Source organism: Chelonoidis abingdonii, chromosome 8 (genome assembly GCF_003597395.2).
Source record: "Chelonoidis abingdonii isolate Lonesome George chromosome 8, CheloAbing_2.0, whole genome shotgun sequence".
Lineage (NCBI taxonomy): Eukaryota > Metazoa > Chordata > Testudines > Testudinidae > Chelonoidis > Chelonoidis abingdonii.
In genome coordinates, this window is record NC_133776.1 from 61,586,750 (window position 1) to 61,599,413 (window position 12,664).

Sequence of the window (12,664 nt, forward strand, 5' to 3'; positions counted from 1 at the left end):
GAGACAAATGCCTACAGATCTCTACGAAGTGTTCTTAAAACTACAGTACCCACCTTCTGAAGTGAAGAAACAGATTGACAGAGCCAGAAGGGTACCCAAAAGTCACCTACTACAAGACAGGCCCAACAAAGAAAGTAACAGAATGCCACTTGCCGTCACCTACAGCTCCCAACTAAAACCTCTCCAGTGCATCATCAAGGATCTACAATCTATCCTGAGGGACAATCCTTCACTATCAGATCTTGGGAGACAGGCCAGTTCCTCGCTTACAGCCCCCATCCTGAAGCAAATACTCACCAGCAACTACAAACCAGACAACAAAAACACTAACCCAGGAACCAAACCCTGCAACAAAACCCAGCACCAACATATCTAGTCAAGGGACACCATCACAGGACCTAATCACATCAGCCACATCATCAGGGGCTCATTCACCTGCACCTCTACCAATGAATTTATAGGTGCCACGCCAGGCTTGTATTAAACACCCAAGGTTACAGCTTTTCGTTGACCTTGGCTTGGTAAACGCTGCCATCACCCAAATGCTAAATAAATAAATAAATAAATAAAACCAACCCTTGGACCCAGGAAAGAGCACTTGGGAATTCCTCCCTGTGGGGTACCCTCAAGGCCTTTCACACACACCCCATCTGGGGAAGAGGTGAGAAGGAAAACAAAGGAAATTAGCTGTTGCTACCAGCTAATCAAACAACATGCACAAACCTCTTAGGACACCAAAAAGCCAACCCTGTTCTTAAAAAAAGATAAATTTTATTAAAAACAAAAAGGGAAAAAATACATGAGGAACTTGGGCTTTTGCTAGATTTTAAAAGAGCAATTCCAAAAATTAAGAACCCAAACTAGCTTTCTTGGGGGTTCAGCTTAAAGGTTACAAGCAAACAAAAGCATCCGGGATTAGCATAGAAGAGATCCACAAGCCAAAATAAAAAATAAACCTGCTGTGTCTAACTAAATATTCCCTATCCAAATCATTTCTTCTGGGTACGGAAGATACTTTTTCATACCTGGTTCAAATTTACACAGCATTCTTGCTTATAGCATTGCTGCTCTGTATCCCTCCAGCCCAGAGAAGAACAGACAAAGGGAAAGTTTCTTTCCCAATTTTAAAAGTTCTAGCCTTCTCATTGGCTCTTTTGGTCAGGTGCCCACTCCTTTTCTTTTACTGTGGGCTTGTTAACCCTTTACAGGTAAAGCAAGCAGAGAACAGACACCAAGAGGGATTTTACAGCTACCTGGCTGGCTGGGTGTCCATCAAAAGGAGCTACCTGCCCCCATCCTCCTTCATTATCACATGCCCCCCAAATCATAGACGGTGCTGGCTAGCCTGGTTCAGGTTGGGTCCACACCATCTGGGATTTCTTCCTGGAGCTTTAGGAAACAGTTAATAAGATACATGCACCTCTAATTTTACTAATAATAACATGAAGAATTAAAAGCTACTTTTTACATTTGAAGGACTACAATGACTTAGAATGCAGGGACATTTTTACCTGGCTGATTCTGGTAAATCTTCCCAGGAAAGTGCATAAGCCACTTTGTTAGAGGCTCCTGAAATGTGTTGTATTTTAAAATCAAAGTCTTGCAGAGCTAAACTTCACCGAAGAAATTTTTTGTTAGTCTCTTTGACTGTATGAAGCCACTTCAGTGCAGCATGGTCAGGCTGCAGGTGGAACCGCTGTCCTCAAATGTATGGGCAGCTTCTCCAGAGAATACACAATGGCATAACATTCTTTTTCTGAGACTGGCCATTGACTTTCCCTCTAAGAAAGTTTTTTGCTGAGAAAAACGACAAGATGGAATTGTTGATCTGGGCCTTTCTCCATTAAAACTGCTCCTACACCGTGCTCGAATGCATCTGTGGTTACAACGAAAGGTTGGTTGAAGTCTGGGGCCCTTAGTACAGGGTCAGACATAAGGGCCGCCTTAAGCTGGTTAAAGGCTTTTTGACACTTCTGAGTCCACTGAACTGCATCTGGCTGTTTTTTCCTGGTTAGGTCTGTCAGTTGTTGCTCCTGCCTCTCTTGTGCAGCATGGGAGCCATGTGACCCGGGGGGCTGGCAAACCCAAGGGGGACATATGACCCCGCATTCACCGCCCCACATGTCGCCTCTGTTTGCAGCCACATTGTTCTGTTATATTATCTGCTGTCTCCACCGCCTTCCATCAGATTGTGAGATAATTCGTGATATACAGGTAAAAGATCCAATCATCCAGGTACTGGCCACAATACACAGATTCAGCAAAACCGCAACAGAAACGATCACATTTGTCAACATAACCTGCATCTGCTCTGGTGCCATTACAATCACACAACCCATTTCATCCATTGATACCAAAACACTTCACAAAGGTATCCTTATCCCCATTTGGCAGAGAAGGAAACTGAGGCACAATTTTCTGAATGCCCTTGCACAAGGTCACACAGAGCTGAAATTCTAACCCAGACCTCCTGGGTCCCAGGCTGCTGTTCCAGCCATTAGGTCGCATTACCCTCTACTAGCCTCTCTCCCATCCCTTTAGGGCATCCACAAATAGCTGCAGCACCCTGGGGCTTTCAAAATCCAACAGCCCCTCAAGGAATTACTAAAATGATGTGTCTGTGTAACACCAACAGACCCCCATCATCAGCGGGCGGGATTGAATCTGGGCCCTCTGGAACTTAGTGCATGAGACTCTACCGCATGAGCTAAAAGCCAACTGGCTGTTAGCTAAGGCTGTAGAGCAGATTCATTTCTCTCTCCAAGTGTTCTTGGTGCCACTAGATGTGACACACCACCACACTCAGAAGGTGTGTGGGTTACATCTTCATTTTTCCATTGGCCTTTCTGCTGTCTAATGTCAATGGTGCTGGACATGAAGGGGTGTCTTACAGCAAAGCCCTGCAGTACTTTGCATACTATTCACTTCTGCGAAATAGCCTTTAAATCAAGGCTAGCCACAATGTGGGCCAAAGGTCACATGCAGACCGCTGGCACGGACCGCCCTCCAACCTCTCATCTTCAGAGACATGGCCCATGGAGAAAATGGGAACCGGCTACTAACCTGGGATCTAAGAGCAATGCTTTATCTAATTAAGCCACTGCCGTACCAACTATTGGTATTGAGCCGACTGGAAAACCAGCTCGATCTAGACGGGGTGCAGTGCTGGGCCTGTGGATGTTCTGCAATGGTCCTCCATATCGCTAGCTGCCATCTGCTCCATGTGACAGAGGTGCAGGCCTTGCAATCCTGGCACACTGGTGTAGTAGAGCGTGACAGGGGCTCAACCCTCCTTCAGGGAGGGGAGGGGAGCCACGTCGGCTCACCGCGCTCCAGCCTTCCGGTTAGGTTGGGCAAACAAGGTAACACACAGTCTGAGCTCAGGCCCTTCAGCAGGGGCTGAGCAGGTAAGGCAACAGTATATAGTTGAGCCCAGGCCCTTGGGCAGGGCGGGGCAACACACAGTCTGAGCTCTCAGTCCTTCAGCAGGGAGCTGAGCAACACACAGTTTGAGTCAGGCCCTTCACGCCAGGGGGGCTTTGAGCAGGTAAAGGGAACAGTATATTTAGTGAAGGCCCCAGGGCCCTTGGGCAGGGCGGAGGAACACACAGTTTGAGCTCAGTCGCCTTCAGCAGGGTGCGAGCAGGTAAGGCAACCACGTAGGTGGTTCCTTAGGCAAAGGAAGGGGGAGAAGTCTGCCACCCTTAAAGGGGTGGCAGGGGGAACCAACAGGCCCTCCCACTCCACTGCGTTCCAGCCGGGGCCCTAGCAGCAGTTCAACGTGAGCGCTGACGGTCAGTGGGGGGATCCTGAACGAAAACATGACATGGGCTCAGGCAGGTCTAGCACAGACGGAGTCAGCTGCCGCCCGGGCCACTTCCAACCTCCCCTTCCTCGGTAACCTTGCCTTTGCCAGCGTCAATCAGGGGTCCAAACCATGGGTTCTCGCAGGCTCCGGCGGCGGGAGGTTTCCAGTTCCCCAGCTGCTCAGGTACAGGGTTCGGGCGTCCGTCCAGTCTCAGGGTACCGGGTTCAGGCGGTCCGGTCCAGCCTTCACAGGCGAAGCTCGAGGCTGGCTCCGCCAGCTGCTCTGGGTACTGGCCCAAGGGAGGTCAGGCCAGTTACCCCCCATCGATACCGGGCGGGGGTAAGCGGCCAGCGGGGAGCTCGGACTCAGTGGTTCTACCTTCTTGGCCACCTACCTAACTGAGGGCTGGGGGCCGGGCTTTATACTTCCGTCCGCCCCTTGACTTCTAGGGGGCGGGGACAGGCCGGAGGGGGCCATTGGATTTCCGTCACCCTTGACTTCCGGGGGGCGGGGATAGGCGGCCGGGCCTCCGCCCGGGGCCGCAGTTTTTCTGGTCTATTCCCTTCAGGAGCGTGGGGGAGGGGGGCCCCCTCACTGCAGCTGGGTAAAGTGTGGGCTCCATGCCAAGTGGCCCAATATTTCACATTCGCAAGCAGGAACTGCCTTGGCCCGATGTTGAGTGTTTACACAGTTTGTTGGTTAGCTCTGAGGCACTAGCTTATCTGCCCTAGCCTCGTACTCAGATCCCACGGACCTCAGACAAAAGTTTACTGAAGGGAAGAGATGAAACAGAAAAACAAAGATGGAACTTGATGCATATCTTAATGGTTGTTTAATAATTCATCGATTCCAATGCCAGACAGGACCATGATGGCCACATACTCTGATCTCCTGCAATAACTCAGGCCAGGGGACCACAGTGACTCCTGCATCAATTCTGATTGCTAGAGCCAATCTGTTAGAAAGCCATCCAGTTTCGACTGTATAGACTTTGAGTGATGGAGAATCCATCATTTCCCTAGGTTAGCTGTTCCAGTGTAGAATTAAACTCACCGTCTAAAACATACACCTTACATCTAGTCTGTGTAATAATTAATAAATACTCTACAGTAATAGAGCACCTTCTGTCTGAGGATCTCAAAGCATCAATCCCCACTGTACCCTATGAGATCTGTAACAGAGATTAGCTTTATCCTTCTCCTATAGATGAGTAAGTCGATGCCCAGAGAGGTTATGGGACATTGCTACAGTTACACAGTGACTCAGAGATAGAACTCAAGGGACTTGACTCACAGTCCTCTGCTCCAACCACTAACCAGTAGAGAACTGGGCTGTGGTGTCGTTATTCAGGGTTTCCCCTGGATTTTCCAGGCAATAATAGATGGAACAGTACTGAGGCAGCCACTTGTTTCTAAGCCAAATATATAAGGGCCCTGATGGGCCAGTGGGGTCAATGAGAGCATGGGAGGCAAGTTTGTAGAAATTTTGGTGGTGCCCAGAACCCGCCCTCCCAACTCCGCCCCCTCAAAATCTGCCTCCATCTGCCTAAGGCTCTGGGCGGGATTTCAGGGGGGAGGTCTAGGGTGCAGGTCCTGGTCGGGGGATTAGGGTGCAGGAGGGGTGCAGGCTTTGGGAAGGAGTTTGGGTGCTGGGTGCAGGCTCCAGGCTGGGGGCAGGGGGTGGGTGTGCAGGAGGGGCTGAGGGCTGCAGGGTTTGGGACGGAGTTTGGGTGCAAGCTCTGGGCTGGTGGTGGGTGTGTAGGAAGGGGTGAGGGGTGCCGGCTCTGGGAGGGAGTTTGGGTGCTGGGTTGCAGGGATTGGGCTGGGGCAGGTGGGTGGTGCAGGAGGGGGTTGGGGCAGCTATTGACAGAGTTGTGGGTGCAGGTTGGTGGGAGTGGGGTGTAGGAAGGGGGAGTGGGTGCGGCTGGAGAGCGGGATCAGGCTGAGGGAATGAGGGAGTGGGGCTGAGGAGGAGGGTTCATGTGTGCGGGGGGGCTCAGGGCTGGGGCAGAGGATTCGGGTGCAGGGGGATGAGGGCTCTGGATGGGGCTGAGGATTCGGGTGCAGGGGGATGAGGGCTGTGGCTGTGGCTGAGGGGTTCATGATGCGGAGGGATGAGGACTCAGAGCTGGGGCAGAGGATCAGGGTACAGAGGGATGAGGGCTTTGGCTGGGAATGAGGGGTTTGGGGCATTGGAGAGGCTCAGGGCTAGGGCAGAAGAGCAGGGTAAGGGCAGCCTGCCTTGCCATTAGCGCATGGCAGGCACTAGGACCCTGGGGCAGCAGACAGCAGTTCTGCCGGGAGCTGTTCTCTGGCAGCATGAGAAGAGCAGGCAGGGACGTGAGGGAGGAGGGACGCAGGGGGAGGGGTGGAAGGCGGAGTGCCGGACCTGCTCCAGGCAGGGACTCGGCGGGGCGGTGTGGGGAGACCCGGGGGGCCAGGGCTGGGACCCGCTCCAGGCAGGGACGCAGCGGGATGGTGGGGGGAGGCCCGTGGGGGCCAAAACCCAATCCAGGCAGGGCTGGGGGAGAGACCCAGCTCCAAATATTGCTGGAGCAGGGCACCCGGCCCTGAATATTCCTGGAGCCCGGGCACCTCGAGCCCATATAACCCGCCGCCTATGAATGAGAGCAATGAGCACCAGAGAGCAGCTGCATTCAACTCTTTGCGAGACCTGCCTTCCACCTCCCACACAGTGCACCACACCTGGGGAAACAGCCTGGCCCTCAAGATGGAGCTGTAAGGGAATTGCCCACTGTGCTGGTTGGACATTGTTGGGGTCTGAGCATCTCCCCAGAGTTGGTTGTTTTGGAATAGTTAGATCGAGGCTTAGGAATGAGTGAAATGGCAGCTGTGATGAGACTTTAATGCCAGCTGCATTTAAAGCTCTCCCCATGAAATGCCTCTGTGCATGTCAGGGTACATCTGCCTGTGGCACTGAATCTCAGAGCCTGGGTCAACTGATGGAGGCTCACAGGACTCAGGCAGCAGGACTAGACATTTGGGCTCAGACCATCCCCCCTTGCAGGGTTTCAGAGCCCAGCTTCAGCCAAAACCCAACCATCTACATGGCTATTTTTAGTCCCGCAACCCAAGGCAGCTGACTCAAGCTCTGAGACTCACTGCCTAGGGGTTTTCATTGCTTTGTAGATGTACCCTAACCTGTGTGGGTACTCTAGCACAACATATCCTCTTGCCTCCCCACAGATTTGGGCCAGGAGTTACTCTTATACATCTCCTCGAGGTAGCACCTACAGGCCGTACCCAGACTGGGTGTCCATCACAGGGAGCTACCCGTCCTCCCCTCCCTTCATTATCACAGCATCATAGAATGAATACACCCTGCCAAGCAAATGGCCTAGGTGGGCTTCAGCTAGTTTACATTGCCCTGGTTGCCACTGTTCTGAAGGTGATGCTTTATTAAACTGAGCAGCTCCTGTGCATGCTGAAGCCGCTGTCTTGGCTGACATTACAGCGCCACAAAGGTCATGGAGGTGACTGGGGAAGCAGGCTGCTAGCCCCTGTGCTGCTGTGATGGTGGTGATGTATTGTTCACACAGACCTGCTTGCATGGGCCTTAGAGTAGGGCTAAAGGTTTACCAGACTGATTCACATGGCTAAATCGTGACTCTGTGCAAGCAGGGTCGACTGGTCCAGCACCACCTTGGAATGCTGGGTGTGGGACAAGTGAGGCTCACCTGCAGTCCTGCAGCCCAAGGAGACTGGGTTCCCCACAACCAGAACAGCAGAACTGGTGCCACATGGGGCAGGAAAGTGAAGGCTGACCCTTTGAAGGGAGCTGCAGTGGCTGGGCAAAGGTTACACCTGGGGACTCTTTCAGGGGAGAGCCCCCAGTGCAGGCACAGCCTATTCTGCTGCACGTGCCCAGCTGTGCTGTACCTTCCCCACTCCTGGGTCTTGACACGCAGGCGTCTGGGCAGGAGTTAACGCTGAGACTTACGTTCTCCTGGAGTTGAGGACCTGAGGTCCACTTCGGCTGCTTTTCTCCCCATGTCACTGAGCTGAATTCTCCCCCTGAAGGCGGCCCATGATCACACCCTAGTATTTTCTGCCTGTCTTTAAACTGGGTAACTGCTGCTCAGCACAAACTGAGTCCTTTTGGCCTCTCCCTATAATGCTGATGAGCTTCCTTCCCAGAACGTACAGCCTGACCCCCTGCCATATATTAAAGCCAGCCAGAGCTCTGAGAGCTCAGTAGTTCTCAGGATCAGCCCTAGGGCCCCGATCCAGCAAAGCACTTACATGTGCTTACTTGTAAGTATGGGAATAGCCCAGCGACGGTAGTCAGAGCCAGCGTGCTCAGCAGTTTGCAGGATCAAGCCCTTGTGCACGACCTTTCCCCACCTCAGGACTTAGTCCTAGAAAGTGCAGAGTTTCCTCCCCCTCCCACTGCAGGATCAGGCCCCAACATACTGCTCCCCATTCAGTGATTGCTTGCTGATGGCAGGACTTGGCCTGGTGAGGTGAAAAGGAAACTTCCTACGCCCACCTCCCTGCTGTTAGAGCGAGGTCACTTCTTCTGCCTCTGGATCCATTATTCCAGCCCAGGCCCAGTAGCTCATCTTCTACGTATATGAAGTTGCAATGACCTGCCCAGGTCACTGCATTATCCACTAAAGCTGGCTCCAGCAATTTACACGGTAGCTGCCTGCTATGGGGGATGGTTATGTGTTGTAGTTAAAAACATGTCTGATAAGAAAATAAATTGAAAATAAAGATTCCCTCGCCCGCCTCTATTAGATAGCACATGCCCCAACTGGTAAATCTTGGCTGGCTGACAGGTATTTAAAAACTTTCATTCATTGATAATCTACCATATGAACCAGAAGGGTTTTGTAAAGGTCCTAGTAAACCAAGATTTGTGATTATTTCACTCTACAGTAAAAGTGGAATCCATTAAAAAGAACGTAGCTGTTAAAGAGCACATTTCTCTGCACTCATTGAGGCAAAATTACAATAATAAATTGCTTGGGAATAGACCCATTTAAAGAATAGATTGTCTAAACTACAAAGCAAATACACAATCTCCATAATACAATGGAGCCTTCTGACAGGAATGCCTGCTAGTGCCATGTGGGCTATAAAAAAGGTCATTGTTTAATCAAAACACCACTACTAATTTCCTTCCTCTGATAGTTAGCAACTTGGACCCCAGACCCAGATAGAATTGCAGGAATAATCTCACAGAAGAGGGTAGGCAGGGCTTTGACCTGAAGTGACGACTAGTACTAGCCAGGATCCTGCCATGCCACCAGTGCTTAGCAAAGCTTCCACAGCCTTTCCGTAGGTGAGGGAGGCAGAGGCAGAGAGAAGCATAGTTATTCTAATACTGTTAGGTAAATTGATTTCCCTGTTGGGTATTGGCTATCACCCAACTTCTGCCTTTGCACAGCATGAGGTAGAAAAGGAGGGGTTTTTTAATTTATTTTTTTCTGTCAGTTTTCGGGTGGGTTAGTTGGAAAGCGGAGTGCCCCAAGGGTTGGTCCTGGGGCCAGTTTTGTTCAATATCTTTATTAATGATCTGGAGGATGGTGTGGACGGCACCCTCAGCAAGTTTGCAGATGACACTAAACTGGGAGTAGTGGTAGATATGCTGGAGGGTAAGGATAGTATAGAGAGGGACCTAGACAAATTAGAGGATTGGGCCAAAAGAAATCTAATGAGGTTCAACAAGGAAAAATGCAGTTCTTGCACTAAGGACAGAAGAATTACATGCACTGCTACAGACTAGAGATCGAGTGGCTAGAAAGCAGTTCTGCAGAAAAGAACCTAGGGGTTACAGTGCACGAGAAGCTGGATATCAGTCAACAGTGTGCCCTTATTGCCAAGAAGGCTAACGGCATTTTGGGCTGTATAAGTAGGGGCATTGCCAGCAGATCGAGGGACGTGATCATTCCCCTCTATTCGACATTGGTGAGGCCTCATCTGGAGTACTATGTCCAGTTTTGGGCCCCATACTACAAGAAGGATGTGGAAAAATTGGAAAGAGTCCAGTGGAAGGCAACAAAAATGATTTGGGGACTGGAGTACATAACTTATGAGGAGAGGCTGAGGGAACTGGGCTTGTTTAGTCTGCAGAAGAGAATGAGAGCGGATTTGATAGCTGCTTTCAACTACCTCAAAGGGGGTTCCAAAAAGGGTGGATCTAGACTGTTCTCAGTGGTAGCAGATGGCAGAACAAGGAGTAATGGTCTCAGTTTGCAGTGGGGTAGGTTTAGGTTGGATATTAGGTAAAACTTGTTCACTAGGAGGGTGGTGAAGCATTGGAATGGGTTACCTAGGGAGTTGGTTGAATCTTCTTCCTTAGAGGTTTTTAAGGTCAGGCTTGACAAAGCCCTGGCTGGGATGATTTAGTTGGGGATTGGTCCTGCTTTGAACAGGGGGTTGGACTAGATGACCTCCTGAGGTCTCTTCCAACCCTGATATTCTAGGATTCTGTGAAAGGGTTGGCCAGGAGAATGCAGCCATCTGGGACAGCATTATGCACAGCACTGATACTCTACCAATACAGGAGCACAGGCCTGGCTGGGAGGGGGTATGTCTGAGGGAAAAGGGGGTACATGCAGTGATGATCTGCCAAAATCTTTTTTTTTTTTAATTATAAATTAATTGGCAATATACCTATCTCCTAGAACTGGAAGGGACCTTGAAAGGTCATTGAGTCCAGCCCCCTGCCTTCACTAGGCAGGACCAAGTATTGATTTTTGCCCCAGATCCCTAAGTGGTCCTCTCAATGATTGAACTCACAACCCTGAGTTTAGTAGGCCAATGCTCAAACTACTGAGCTATCCCTCCCTAAAAAATTCTGATTTCAGGGATGTGCCACAGTATGTGCCCACAGGGCTCCCACAGTGCAGCAGCCAGAGGAGGAATTACATCACTTTCCAGCCAGATCCCATCAAAGCTGCAGCGTCCCCTCACAGGGAAGCGGGTTAACAACTGGTTCTAAAACTGCTTCAGAATTTAACAACCAGTTCGCACGAACCAGCTCCAGCTCACCACTGAGTATATGGCAGGTGATGGATGTGTAAAGGGGAGAGGGTGTGCGTGTGTGAGAAGTATTTGGGAGGCATGTGTCTGTATGTAAGGGATACTTGGGCATAAGGGTGTGTGTATCTGAGAAAGAGAGAGAGAGAGATTGAGAAAGACGTGCAGGGCATATACTCTGCAAGTTTTTGTTCTTGCTGCAGCCACGCAGTTTCTGTCGGAACATACCTTGCTGCCCCGCTACCTCCTGTTTAGCAGAGCCAGAGAAGATCTCTCTGGCTCTCTCTTTTGGGAGCATGGACCAAGTCTCCTCCCAGGAACCTTTTGCTACAGTGTACAAAGAAGAGGGAGAGCTGAAGGCTGCCCTGGGTTGCCTGTGTGTTTCTGCCTCATGGGAGCCAGGGTACGGCACAGTGGCACAGAGCCCAGCATCTGACCCAGGGCCAACTCCTCATGTATTAAAAAAGAGGAAGGAGTGAGCTGCCTGGAGGTGAGTGGGATGGGGAGAAAAGGGCCTCACAGGCTGAGAAACCCTAGGAGGGCATGGAGAGCTATCACCCCTGCCCCAGTCCCCACAACCCAGTGGAACCATTTTACCTAGAATGCTTGGTTCTGACTGGCCCCAGGCCTGGAGTTGTGCACAGAGCAGTGCTCTTGCAAATGGCTCCTCTCCCATCCACTGTCTTGAGCAGTTGTTATTTTTAGACACCTCCATTCACCTTCACTACAGTAGCTGCCGGGCAGCTTGCGTGTGAGGCTTGGCCAGCTGGTGGAGAATAGGGTGACCAGACGTACTGATTTTATCGGGACTGTCCTGATATTTGCTTGTTTTTTTGCCCTCCGCTCTGGCGCACAGGCGGAGCCCAGAGGGACTCTCGCCCCCCCACTCCAATTCCGCCCTCTCCTTCCCCCATTGGATCCCTCCCCAAATACCTGCCCTGGCCCCGCCTCTTCACTGCCCCATTGGATCCCTCCCCAAATCGTCCCTGGCCCCACCTCTTTGCCAAGCACGCGGCATTACTCCTCCCTCCCAGGTTTGCGCACAGGCCATGGCCGGGGCTGGGATAGCAGTGCGGAGGGTGCTCTAGCCCTGCTGCCCGCGGAGCAGCGCAGTGGGGCTGGGGAGAGCGCAGAGCGGACAGGGCTCGGGTGGGTGGAGACACACGTGGGGCGGACACACTCCTGCCAGGAGGGGCCGGGCCCGGCTGCCTGGTTCATCCCCTGCCCGGGTGGGTCCCCGAGCTCCCCGCAAACAGGTGGAGGAGTGTGCCAGGCAGGGCGGAGCAGAGCAGCCCCTGCTGCGGGGCCGGACTGAGCAATGGAGCCTGGGAGCAGCTGGGCCAGGAGCTGCAGGAGGGGCCTGGAGTGTGGCTCCGCTGCAGAGCTTGGAGCCCAGGCTGGGCCCGGGAGCGAGGGGATGAGAGAACTGGGGCTGTATCGGAGGTTGGAGCCGAGAGTTGGGTGGAGATGGGGCTGTGCCACTGCTGCCTGGCGGCGGGGGGGAGCCTCCGGCTTTTATTTTTTTTGCTCCATCCCCCCCTGGCTTGGTGAGCTGCCTGGATGCACAGTGTGACCTGGGGTGTCTGGGGCAGCCCTCACTGGAAATGCCACAGTCAGGGCAGGCTGAAAAATGGAGAGCCGATACCCATGAGTCTAGGGAGTAACACTGAAGTTAAACCTCCCAACCAGTCACAAACTGTGCTTCCAATCCCCTCCCCACCCCCAGTTATTATGAAGCAAAAAAGAAATCACATAGCACCCTTATTGCGTTCCAGTTCTCTGGCTCCCAATCAGCATCTAGGTCCAATACAGTAAGAAGTTATTTTAAACTCTGCTCACATATACAAAT